The sequence below is a fragment of the Diadema setosum genome, chromosome 4, assembly GCF_964275005.1.
Source record: "Diadema setosum chromosome 4, eeDiaSeto1, whole genome shotgun sequence".
Lineage (NCBI taxonomy): Eukaryota > Metazoa > Echinodermata > Echinoidea > Diadematoida > Diadematidae > Diadema > Diadema setosum.
This window is the reverse complement of record NC_092688.1, coordinates 43,493,779-43,506,805: the sequence shown is the minus strand read 5'-3', so window position 1 is coordinate 43,506,805 and position 13,027 is coordinate 43,493,779. Positions and strand designations below refer to the sequence as shown.

Sequence of the window (13,027 nt, the reverse complement as noted above, 5' to 3'; positions counted from 1 at the left end):
AGTATGTTGCCATGGTAACAGCTCATATTATGAGCCAAAATGATGGAAAATTTTGTGTTGCGAACTACTTCCTCAGTTTTTGCCCAATTTCCATGAAACTTGGTACAGATGTGTGCCTTTGGTTGTAGATGTGCAAGACGCATTTTTCGACAGTACCTGAAAGTACGTTGCCATGGTAACGGCATATTAATGGCAGAAGATCAAGGAAAGATCTTGCGGATTTAACTACTTCCTCAGTTTTTTGACCAAAGCTTATTAAATGTTGTTTTGACCAAAGCTTATGAAATGTTGTTTGGCGGGGGTATAACCAGTCGCTGTAGCGACATTTCTAATTGCATTTGTCGCCCACCCCATTCCTCTCGTCACACCTTTACTAGCAACGACTTTCTTGATGAGTTTTTAATTCTTCTCGAGAGTGCTATTGTTGATGCTCATTCAACCATTCTTCTTGATGTCTTTAGTGTACATATAGATGGTTCTTCTGCTGATAGATTCGCTCAGTCTTTTTTCAATGCCGTTGAAGGCTTTGGGTTCCATCAACATGTTATGGGTGCCACTCACCAAACAAGCCACACACTTGATTTAGTCTTTACTAGGAAATGTGAAAATAGTATTTCCCATATCACTGTATTGCCAATTTTGCCATCTGATCACTCTGCCATTCTTTACGCCATTAATCTTAAAAGCCCACCAAACCCTAGAAGGAAAGTTAGCTTTGGAAAGCTTCGCAATATTGACACTGACTCTTTCCGCCATGATATTAAACAGGCTTTGTTGATTTCCCAGCGACATCTTGTCGTACAGAAGCAATTTCAATGTATAATGATATGCTGAATTATCTGTTGGACAAGCATGCCTCTGTTAAAACCGTGACTGTGACAATTACACCCAAGGCCCCTTGGTTCTCTGATAAGATTAGGGAAGTCAGGAGGCATTGGCGTTGTGCTGAACGTCACATGTTGAAGTCCGGCATGCAGACTGACATGGACCTATATCGTCAAGATTGTGAGCTGTCCTACACGTATAGTCTGATTACTGATGCAAAGTCCCAGAACCTGAGAAAAGAGATCGCCAATGCTGACTCGAAACGACTATTCAAGTTCATGAAAGGTGATATTTATGCAACAGTTATTCACTGCTTAGGTGTGTATTTTCAGGTTTGATTTGTAGAACAGTGCTTATGCTACCGATTGCCAGATTCACCCATCACCTGGTTTGATGACATGAGTATTGTTATACAAGACCCTGTTCTTATGCCTGTCCAGCATTCTCAGATGTGAGCTTTTGTTTTTATTAATAGTATACTGTCTTGGACAGTAAATATTGCAAACTTATGCATTTGTATTACAGTATTTATGCAGAGAGCTGTCTGTGTATACATTGTAATTGCTTATTAAAGATAATATAAAGTTTTGGTACCTCAAAAGTTTCTGTGAGTTTCCTCGTCTTCGTTTATGTTTCAGGTTAAAGTACCTTTCATATAACTAACACTGTGAGACATACTCGCCCCAAAGTGCTCCCATGTCTTAGCAGTCATGCAATGATGTTTTCGTACAAATGTGTACATTGATTATCGCTGCATCACGTTGAGCTTAACTAATGGCTCGTTTGAATTCATCACAGCCCACTCTGCTTTGGTACGAAACCATTATTGCATGATTACTAAGACATGAGAGATTTTTGGGGCGAGTAAGTCTCGCAATGTTAGTTATATGAAAGGTACTTTAAGCTGATACACAAACTAAGACAAGACTCTCAGGGAAGCTTTTGAGGAACCAAAGCCTTATATTATCTGTAAGTGATGTTGATGTGTGTTAAGGGCAACAATAAGTGCATGCAGAGTGGACGCATATGTCGTAGTTTTGTGTTTCTTTCCATGCAATGTGATGTTTATTTTTGTAAACTGTGGTGGATCTTAGGTGTACTGTGTTTGATTTCAATAGTGTACATGTATGTTAATGAGCATTTTAGTCTCCACGTACTATGTACAGTGCTCTCACGTTACAACAAACACAGTTATAATGAAATTTCGTTAAAACGAACTAAAACTTCTGGTCCCAAAATTACCACCATTAAAGTCTATCGTGCAATATTCGCTTGTAACAAACACAGTAATAGGGGAATTTTCTTTGTGACAGAGTCTTTCCCAAGCGCCACAAACAAAGAAAAACAGAAGAAATGTGCTCCATTATAACGAAATGCGAATTGCATTGGAAAATACTGGCAAAAGAAGCATATATACTGCTCTGCATGGGTGACACTTCACACCACTGTGAGTTCGCTCCTTCTGTCACGCACAGTTTCTGAGGGGAACTTGCGCTTATTATTGTAATACAGTTATCCCATCACATTTCAAATAACTTTTTAGAGTATAATGACTATTCAGCAAACAGGATATTTATATGTAGTTTCCTTGTTTTGGTTATATATTGTATTTGTTCGGTTATAATGAAATTTCGTTGTAACGAAAGAAAACTGCCGGTTTTGAGCATTTCGTTATAACAGGAGTGCACTGTAATGGGAGAATTTATCTTCTGGCTGCTATGTTTATCTGTCTTGATTATCCAACATTCTCATAAAGGAATTGAAAAGAGAAGGTGACAAAGATGGTATGTAGGTAATTTGATGGTAGTGATACAATTGTTTAGTTTTGATATTAGTTTATGGGAATTTGAAGTGATTGTTACAAGTTTAGTGATTTTATCATAGTGCTTATGTGCATCATTAAATGTGAAACGGCAAAAAAGTGTTGTAGTGTTTTTGTATCTTTTAGAATCTGCAGGATAAGTAATTATGTAAGTTTTTTATTGTTTGATCCTTAGTAATACCTGTTCAGGAATGTCATGATGTATGTAGGTTCCTTTTTATTTGTTATGTTACAAGGTGATTTTGGATTTGCCCAGCAGTTTGCCAGGATTTGATAGTTGATGTATACATGTAACATCAAATTGACAGTGCCAAAAGAGATGTGTTATAAGCATCATTTCAGTTGTGATGATTTATTAGCTTATGAGTTAGTTAATATTGTAATTAAAACTCCTTCTCTTTGTGTTTGAGTTGGATATTCTGCTCCATTTTATGGAAGGTATATACTGATGTAGTTAATACAGTGTAGTAGACGTTTTGCTATGTCAAGAAATACCCAGAATCTTGTTTGACATGCCATATCAGATCTTGAGAGAGCACTATTTTATTGAGCCTTGAGTAAGCAAAAGAGAAAAGAAGTAGTCACGCCACCATGTTTGTACTGTTGTTAATGTTATTAGGATTGTTGTTTGCAATGTATGCCCTCCTGTGGGCAATCGTGCTGAGTATCTTGGCTGCCGTAGTAAATTCACACCACAACTGTACCTGGAATTGTCCAGTGTTTTCTTCTCGTAATGGCAAAGGAGTGGTTATCAAGCTTACAAAGTCATATAACATGAATGAAGGACACCAAGAATATGGTAGATATTGACCACCTTCATTGAACCCCACAGACAGTTAAGTGAGTTGGTTCAAGGTGGACACAAGTAAGGCCAGTTCTTTGTGCCTTGATCAAAAAAAAAAAAAAAAAAAAAAGAAATGCAGGGGTGATGTCTTTAACAGTGACTCATTGTCAAAAGAATGACATGTGTGCTTTTGCAAGTGCCATAGATTGTGTGACAGAGCTGTTCAGTGGCAGTTCCCAAAAGGGGGGGGGATGTAGGGGGAGCACATGGGGCATGTGATCCCCTCTTTATTATTTGTAAAAACAAAAGAAATTAAATGGAAAGAGTGGGAGGAGCGTGCACCTCCCCCATTTCGTTTTGTAAAGGTGTCCCCTTTGATGAATTCCTGGATTCGCCGCTGCCATTTGTGTGCACGCTAAGATCATGTATGTCTTCAAATTTGTACGCACCCAAAGAAAGGAATATATTCTGTGTAACCAGTGACCTAGATAACTAATGAATGTTTTTGCCTCATTTTTGTGACAGCAAGTACAAAACCTAATGAACATCACATGATAACATTCAAACCACACACAAAGGCCACACAAAGAGGTGAATCATTATAACAAAATTTTCTCAAAGCACAGGTAAATTGAACACATTGCTATACATGAGTGTAGAGACATTTTGCTTTATTTGGTCACACCATTTGAAATAGGAATAAGAAGCAGTCACATACTGTAATTGAAATTACGTATGCAGTGGAAGAACACATCGTGACATGTTATGCTGCACATGTGTCTTATATGGACTCTCACTTTACCTATGTCAACTCTTGATCATGAGGTTAATGTAAGGGAGAAAAATGGGAACAATATGAGGGGTTTTATACTTTTGGATATACTATTTATGTTTCTGAATCAGTTGTGTGTGTGTGTGTGTGTGTATTTGTTCACTGTGCATGGTACAAGTGTGTAAAAGTAACAAGGTATTTGTTGGCACTTAAATGAAATAATGTATTCTGCACCAATCTGATATGCTTGCATGCAAGGCATACAAGAATTAGCTCCAACCTGCATACACAGGCACTACATACGTACACACACACACAAAAAAAAAAAAAAAAAATTGTGATTTATGAGTCCAAGCTACTCACTTACAAAAACATGAGATTAATTTGAGGGAAAAGAATGAGAACAGTATAAAGGAGTTTTTACTTGTGGATAAAGCTGTTTGTTATGTTTCTGAAGCAGTTGTGTATGTGTGTGTATGTGTGTGTGTCTGTGTGTGTTCACTGGACATGGTACAACTGTAAAGAGTTACAGGGTTTTTGTCGGCACTTAAATGAAATAATGTTTCCAACCTATGGCTGTAATGTTTACATCCCATACAACACATGTAGGCCTATCACAAACTTTATCTCCTTACCTACTCAATACCAATTCTGCATCACTCTGATCTATATGCTTGTTTGCGAAGCATGCAAGAGTTTGTTCCAACCTGCATACATAGGCACTAATGTGTAGCAAAAAAAAAAAAATATTGTGATTCATGAGGCTAAGCTAAAAAAATGAACTCAGAATGGAGCAGAATTTGATTGTACAACAAGGTAATGGCCCATCCACAGCCAGACGTGATGTAAGACCAAACCACAAAAGTGAACTTGCTTAAAATATCTAGAACATAGCTCTACTGGGGGCAAAAATCTACGAATTAAGTTGTTGCTGATGTTTAAGGGTTCATTGAAAGTCCCTTAGACATGACTGAGAATTCATTACAAGGCATCACCCCCCCCTGTACTCAGATATGAAAATATCTTTAACAGCATTTTATCATATAAATGGAAAGAGACAGGTATGGAAATGGTGAGAAACAACAAAGTATACTATTTTAATGGTTGATGGTTCATAATTTTTTTTTTATTCTGCCTATTGAATATTCCATTACAACATAACTAATTGGAAAAGGAAGATTCAATGTAGGCCTAACAATTGGGTCACGGCGTAAGACTGGATATCTTACTATTTGTATCACATTATGTATTTTCATCGCAGGCAAGGAAAATACAATTCTAAAATGGAAAGAGGATTATGCTAACATAGAAACAAATTGCAGATATTGTATCTATCTCTTTTCTTCAAATCAAGATAGCATCTGAGGAAAAAGCCATTATCTTGTGTATTAAAGGATTCTCTTGACAAGATTTATATCTAGTGCAAAATATGGAGGCAGTATATGCCATGTATTGTATTAATTTGTTTGATCCTTCATCCTACTTTAGAAACCGTAGATGGTATCTGATTAGGAAATTGCTGTTATTTGATAAAACGCTCCATATAACATTGGCTAAATGTGTGCAAATTATTGGAGTGATCGAGCATGTAATTACCAAAATACAGGACAAAGTACTCTTAACCCTTGACCTTTGACACTACCTCGCACAGCCAAGATGGTATCTGAGTCAGAAGTTGTTGTTTTATGGAATGATATGTAGAGCCAGTGCAGATACGTATAGCCTTCTTTTGTAAAACTATCAACTTTTGCAAGTGGGAAAAATATGTACTCCCCCAGATAGAATTACAATATGTCAAATGTGATAAAACATGAGAATTATATAAGATGAATAATATAGACTTTGGCAATTCATATTTCAACCGGTTTAAAATTCCAACAAAACGAGACACTTTTGGCAAACAGAATTAATATGTTCCTTCCAACTTAAAGTGCTAGTCAATGTGACACCAAGAAAATTTACAGAATCATAAAACATTAAAGGGACTGTACAGTACTGGTTGAGGTACGGATTCACGTTTTGAACATTCTTAAGTGAGATAATGAAAAGCCTCTTATGAAATATGAAAGAGCATGTAATTTTAAGAAGGATTTAATGTTTATTTGATGAAAATTGGTTTTTAAATGGCTGAGATATCCAAAAAAGTGCTAATAATAAAAGGCGACATGCCCCAACTTTATTAGGGTATCTTTGTTTCACCTTGTTGTTGGATATCTGAGCCATTTCAAAACCGATTTTCATCGAATAAACTTTTGATACCCCTTAGAACTGCATGCTCTTTGACATCTCATAGAGTAGTTTCTGACTATCTCGCAAAACGTTAAAAGCTAAATCTTCACCTCCACCAGAACTGTACACACCCTTTAAAGAATCTGAATCTATTTTGACAGACAGATTGCCAATTTCCTTTTGTACACCTTCCCTTTTAAAACGGATACACTGTGTCTTGCTAATATTCAAAAATAATTCATTTGTTTTAAACCATGAAGATATCTGAGCCAAACTTCTATTCAAGTTACAAATCAACACATTGATATCTTTATGAGATGCAAGGACTGCAGAATCATAAGCGTATAAAATAAAACGACAATCAGAACAAACATTTACAATATCATTAATATACAATAAAAACAATAATGGCCCAAGAATTGAGCCCTGGGGTACTCCTGTGATAATGATTTTTTGTGTGGATGTACAAGAATTAAATACAGTGTACATCAGTATTGTTTCCGATCTAACAGATATGATTTAAACCAGTCAAAAAAAAAAAAAAACACCTCGTATTCCATAATTTTGCAACAAAATATAATGTGAAAGAGAATCAAAAGCTTTTGATAAATCCATAAAAACTGCAATGACCTCATTCCCCGAATTAGACTCATCCAGGATTCGATCATGAACTTCAATAATGGCAAGGTCCGTAGAATGATTGTGACGAAAACCATACTGGCTGTCATACAATGTACAACACATTATGTTCAATTAAAAATAAATATAATCTATCAAACACCAATCTCTCTAAAATTTTAGAAAAACAGGGTAAAATTGATATTGGGCGATAATTATTGCACAAACTTGGATCACCTTTTTTAAAAACTGGAACGGTCTTGGCAAGTTTCATTTCAGATGGTATACAATGTAATACCAGTACTGAGTGAGGAATTAAAAATATAATGTAAAGGTTGAACTATATATGGCAATACATGTTCGAAAACAGTTGGGCTGATGTCATCATATCCACTGCTCTTCCCGTTCTTCAACAGTTTACCAGTTCTGATTATTTCTTCCTCTGTCACTGGCTTAAAAAATAAAGAATGAGACAGTGGTTCTTGCAGATATCCATAAAAATCATCAGTTCTTCCACTGTCAATCTCACTATTAACTTTAGATCCAGTATGAATAAAAAAAAATCATTAAAATGTTCACAAATTACATCAGAATCTCTACAATGTTTACCATCAAATGTGATACTAGTACCTTCACTATGCACATTATTTTTCTTACCGAGTATAGAATTTATATGAAACCACATCTTTTTTGAATTATTTTTTACTGAGTCAAATTTAATAAAATAATAATTCCTTTTTGCTCTTCGCAAACAAACTGTAACATTATTATGTAATTTCTTGTATTTTTCATATCTATATTCTTGGTATTGAAGATATCCTCTATAAACTTTGTTTTTCTTATTGATGATCTTTAAAATACGAGAGGTTACCCATGGTTTCCTACTCTTCTTACATTTCTACACATGCTTAATAATTTTCGGAAAGTGTGTGTTATATAAACCTGTAAATATTGCACAAAATACATTATACGCTGCATCAGCATCATCTTCCTTATACAGGTACACCACACATCTGACCAATCTGTTGTTTTCAACCCTTCTATTACCTCACCGATACTTGCCCTCATTACATTCCTGTAACAAAAGGATACCTGCTCAACATTATCATCACAGACAGCTTCATTAGATAAATAGAATACAGGAAAATGATCTGATACAGTTTAACTCGCATAAGTCGATCTTCTCGGGACTGAGCAAAACACGTCGACTTAGGCGAGTTTCGACTTGTGCGTAAGTCGAAATAAAATCGACTTACAGTTACACCACGCAAACACGTGTATAATGTACATGTATGTTGTCTACTTTGGAGCTGAGAGCTGGAACGGTGTGCCCGATATTTGCCCTTCAGCAAGACGCTTTATCCACTTTGAATATTACCTTTATTCATTTCCAAAATTAAAAGCAAACATCTGACATTTATTCTAGCATCTTATGGAGCCGATTGTTACCGCTGCTCATTTCCAAAACTGAAGGCAAACATCCCGCTTATTTTTGTTGTTGTTGGCACGGCGTGCGTTTTTGGTGACCCCGGTCGCATATTAACCATTCGCGAAATCGTGATACGATTCGCGAAAAGACTCCGCTAAGTATATAAGGCATAGATCGCTAAACTCGGCAGAGGCGATGCGTCGTCCTTTAACCTGGTCTGGGTAACGGAAACCAAAATCTCGCGTGAGTTCTAGCGTTACTATCGTTAATGTCAACGAAACATCGTTAATTTGCGCTTGGGATCGTTACTCATCGTTACTACAAACGTTAATTTTCCAGATCGTTAGTTTGGGTTAATAACGATTCAGGTGAAACCGCTTGTGTATATGAAACGTTAATGTTTTTAACGCAAAGTTTCTTTTGGTATACAGTATACTGTATGTAAACAAAAACTGGCGTCTCATGATTTTGACAGTGATTTATTACACAATAAAAAAATCTTATTCGACTTAGGCACAGTGAATTCAATGGTTTTTCCGTGAAAGTGTACTTGGAATTTCATCGACTTAGGCGAGTATTCGACTTGTGAATGAATTAATACACGTAAGTCAATGGGAAAAAATCGGGACTTTTTAAAATCTTCGACTTGCGCGATTATTCGACATATGCGACGTCGACTTAGGCGAGTTTAACTGTATTTCAGTCAATAAAATACCACACAGATTACAGTATCGCACATCATTTGTATAGATGTTGTCGATAAGAGTGGCCGATAATGAATTCACCCTTGTGGGTTTGTCTATAGTTGAGCAAAACCCAGATGAAACAACTGTACTAACAAAATCAAATACCTGTGCATTGTCTTGTTCTTTCATCAAATCAATATTATGTACACATATCTCCCATAAGGTACACTTTTTTACTCTTCCAATCCTCAGTGTTCAACAAGTTATCAAAGAAAGATGTAAATGCAGACACTGATGATTTGGGCTGTCGATACACAACTCCTACAATTATATTATTACGGAATTTTCGTTCAATTTCTACAATCAGATAATGAACACCGTCACATCCCTCATACATGTAATTATTCTTTAACATAAAATTCAAGCTTCCATGTATAAACAAACCAACTCCACCACCACGTCCACTGGGTCGATCCACATGGACAAATTTGTAGCCATCAATCACAAATGGTAAAGTCAAAGATGAATTTATCCATGTCTCTGATATCCCAATCACTGAGAACGAAAATTGGATACTTGAGATATAACTGTGAATTTGATCAAAATTTCGGGACAAACTCCTTGCATTAAAATGTAACATACTAAAATTATCTGTTAACATTAATTGCTAAACTGTTACATCAAACTCGTTACCCAGATAATACTTGACTACACTTGAGTGAGTTTCTTCATTTTCAACAACATTTTCATTTTGTTCACTACAGAAATTGGAAGATGTAGTTGATTCTTCCTGAAAAACAGATGTTAAAGGAGAAACCGTCACATCATCATGCACTATTAATGGAGTATCTGTATGCAAAGTATCTGAGGTTCCGTTGTCTTCGACCACTTGAGTAATCAAATTATTACAAGGCTCAAACATTTGGGGGAAAAAAAGAAAAATGAAAAGAAGTGCAAAAGTTATACAGAAAATCAGAGATATAAAAGTGTGTACATATAATTCAATAAGAAAAAAAAAATATAGAAAATTCAACAAAATACCCAATATTTGAGTGCCTATTTGGGATCAATGTAGGCCCATGTCAAAGCTTTTCCACGTCACATTTACTACAGATGGTCTTCTTTATTGTCTTTCTGTTTGTTGCTGGCAACAAAGTTTGACGGCTGGGATGTCGCGATGTCGTTGCGGGGGGCAACACGATGCGATCTGTCAAGATCATTGAGAGTAATGGGCACATCGAGCTGGTCGGAACAGAGCTGGCGGATGAGTTGGTCTGTGTCTTCTAGTCTGCTCTCTTTGACACCATGGAACTTCAGGGAGTTGCGGCGGGAATATTGCTCTGCTTCATTCATCGTCAGTTTGAGATTGTTGACAGCTGTTGCTTGATCATCAAGACGGTGGTGAGATGTTTTATTACAGCATCTTTTGCTTTGAGGGATGCTTCCAGGTCAAAGATGCAGCCATCATGTTGATCGGACTTCTCCTTGAGACTGGTGCACTTTTGCTCAACTACTACTAGGTCAAGACGCTGGACAAACTTTGTCATTTGTTTATTCATGGCTTTCTCAACAGCTTCTTCGATGGCTTTAAGGAAATCAGGACTCTGGATATACTCTCCAAAAGCCTGAATGATTGCTTCAGTACTTGTGGCTTTCCCTTTGCAGGTTTCCATATTGGGGTATCAGGTGCGACAGACAGTGTGACAGTAGTACTGGAATCTGGAGTGATGACTACAGTTGTATTTCCGTGCTATACTCAGTGATGAACAGAAATGGCAAGGTCAGGCATACTGACTGCAGAGAAGCAGCCAGTGGACTGTAGCTGTAATCCACATTTGCACTCTGATACTATGATTGTACAGCATAAGTCAATTCATCTTCACTTCGAGGTAGGTCTAGACGTCTAATACTCTTATATACCGTCACGTGAAGAACACTTGTGATAGTCATTTGGTGATAATCACGGGAGGTTTTGAGTTCTGAGAAGATGAGGCTTAACTTCAGATGTCACATGAGATACTCAGTAGTCTACAAGCAGTACACTGTGTAGCTAGGCGACTGAAGTACAGTTGTACGTACAACTTGCTTGCACATAGCATTCAGCACCGCTACAGATACACGTATGCACAGTACACAGTTCAGTAGCCGTTGGACATGTATAACTAACACTCGGTATCAGTTTATTCAAGCACACTCACTGTGCATTGACATTGATTAAGTTCAGGGTTTCCACGGATATAAGGCTGAGAGACACAGTACACTGTAGCAAGAGGTCCTGTGGTGTATGCAATATCAGAAAAAACTTACAGTAGATCGTCATTGTCACTGCAATTTCTGCATGAAGAACTGGTGGTCCATGACACGAAGATGAATGTGTGGGACTATAGCGCGAAAGACTGTTGTTTGCAGCGGTGTTTGCAGCAGGGACAGAACCACAAAATTCATGTTCAGCAGGTCCAGATGCATGAAATCACAGATAAATCAGTTGCATTATGTCTTTAGCTCTCAGAATGCGAGGCAGAGGCACAGCGATGGCATGTCCATCCGTGTGATTTCTTGTGATTTTCTGGCATACATAGGCATACATAGGCATACATAGGCACACATACGGTTAATATGGTGAAATATGGTGAAATTCACCGAAGGGTACGTGAGCATAGTACGCTACTGCTCGATAAAGACAATCTGTCCTCCGTAGACAGACGGAAGGTACCAGTACCCATTGCTGTGTGGATATTCTTAACCACTGTCTCTATGGAAAATTGGGTGAGGTACCTCACCCTTCTCGATTGCGTCTAATTCACGGCCCTAGGTCGGCAAATTTAAGCTTGCACAGTTAAATCAACTATTCAAGAATAGACTTCACACACCACATTAATGAATAATCCAACATTTCGGTCGAATTTTCAACGTAAAACACACATCAACCAGCCTGTTGCATCGTCACGTTCAAACTTGTTTGAATGTAAAAAAGCTGTCAGAAATTTGGTTTACAACGACGTGTGATCTGTGCGCGATGCTCCACACAGGAGCCGGGATCATTGACTTCGGTCTGTATACGGAGGGGATCCGTGAAGCCAGACGTAGTATTCACCAAGATACAGGATGAAACATTTATGACCTTTGACCCTAATTTACATACCCAAGACGGTGTCCGATCAAGTAGTTGTTTTTTACTGAAATAATGTGCGTGACATGAACTAAACATGTGCAAAATATGGGGGCGATAGGGGCTGGTTTTTTTTAGTTATTGCAAAGAAAGTTGCAGAAAGGAAGAAATATCTCAATACATCGAAGATAAGCTTTAATTTCAACCAAGTTTTTGGACGTGATCCCGACATCGTATGAAAAAACGAAGGGCACATTTACGATAGCCCAAAGTCTCAGCTACAACATATTAAAATTTGGGAGAAATTCACCGAAGTATAAGTGAGCTAGTGCTCGATAAAGATAGTCATATCAATTTTCATTTTCAGAAAAACTGCACTCCCATAGAGATAACACGTAAACTGGTCAAATTTGACAAGGTTACTTTCAATCCATTTTTACGAGGCGATGACGTCATCCAATCAAAATGTTGTTTTTACATTAATGAAAGAAAATTTCATAAGCTACAACATACTGAAATCTGGGTGTAAATTGGCAAAGGATAAGTGAGATACGCTCGAGTAAACTTGAAATTTGATGACGTCATTTTGAAAATTTACTTTTTTTCCTTTATTAAGAAATTTGATATCTTTTAATCATTTTGCCAGCATCGCCAACCCATGAAATACCATGTACAACTCATCAGCTTTCAGAATATGTAAAGAAAATTGGAAGTCACCGTCCATCCTGACGAGTAAAATCGGATTTAAAATTG

General features: G+C 37.1%; 1 pseudogene; it reads right to left on the bottom strand.

Moving 5' to 3' along the window:
- Positions 1 to 10,245: 10,245 nt before the first annotated feature.
- On the bottom strand, positions 10,246 to 10,838 carry LOC140227306 (uncharacterized; annotated as a pseudogene).
- Positions 10,839 to 13,027: the final 2,189 nt, after the last annotated feature.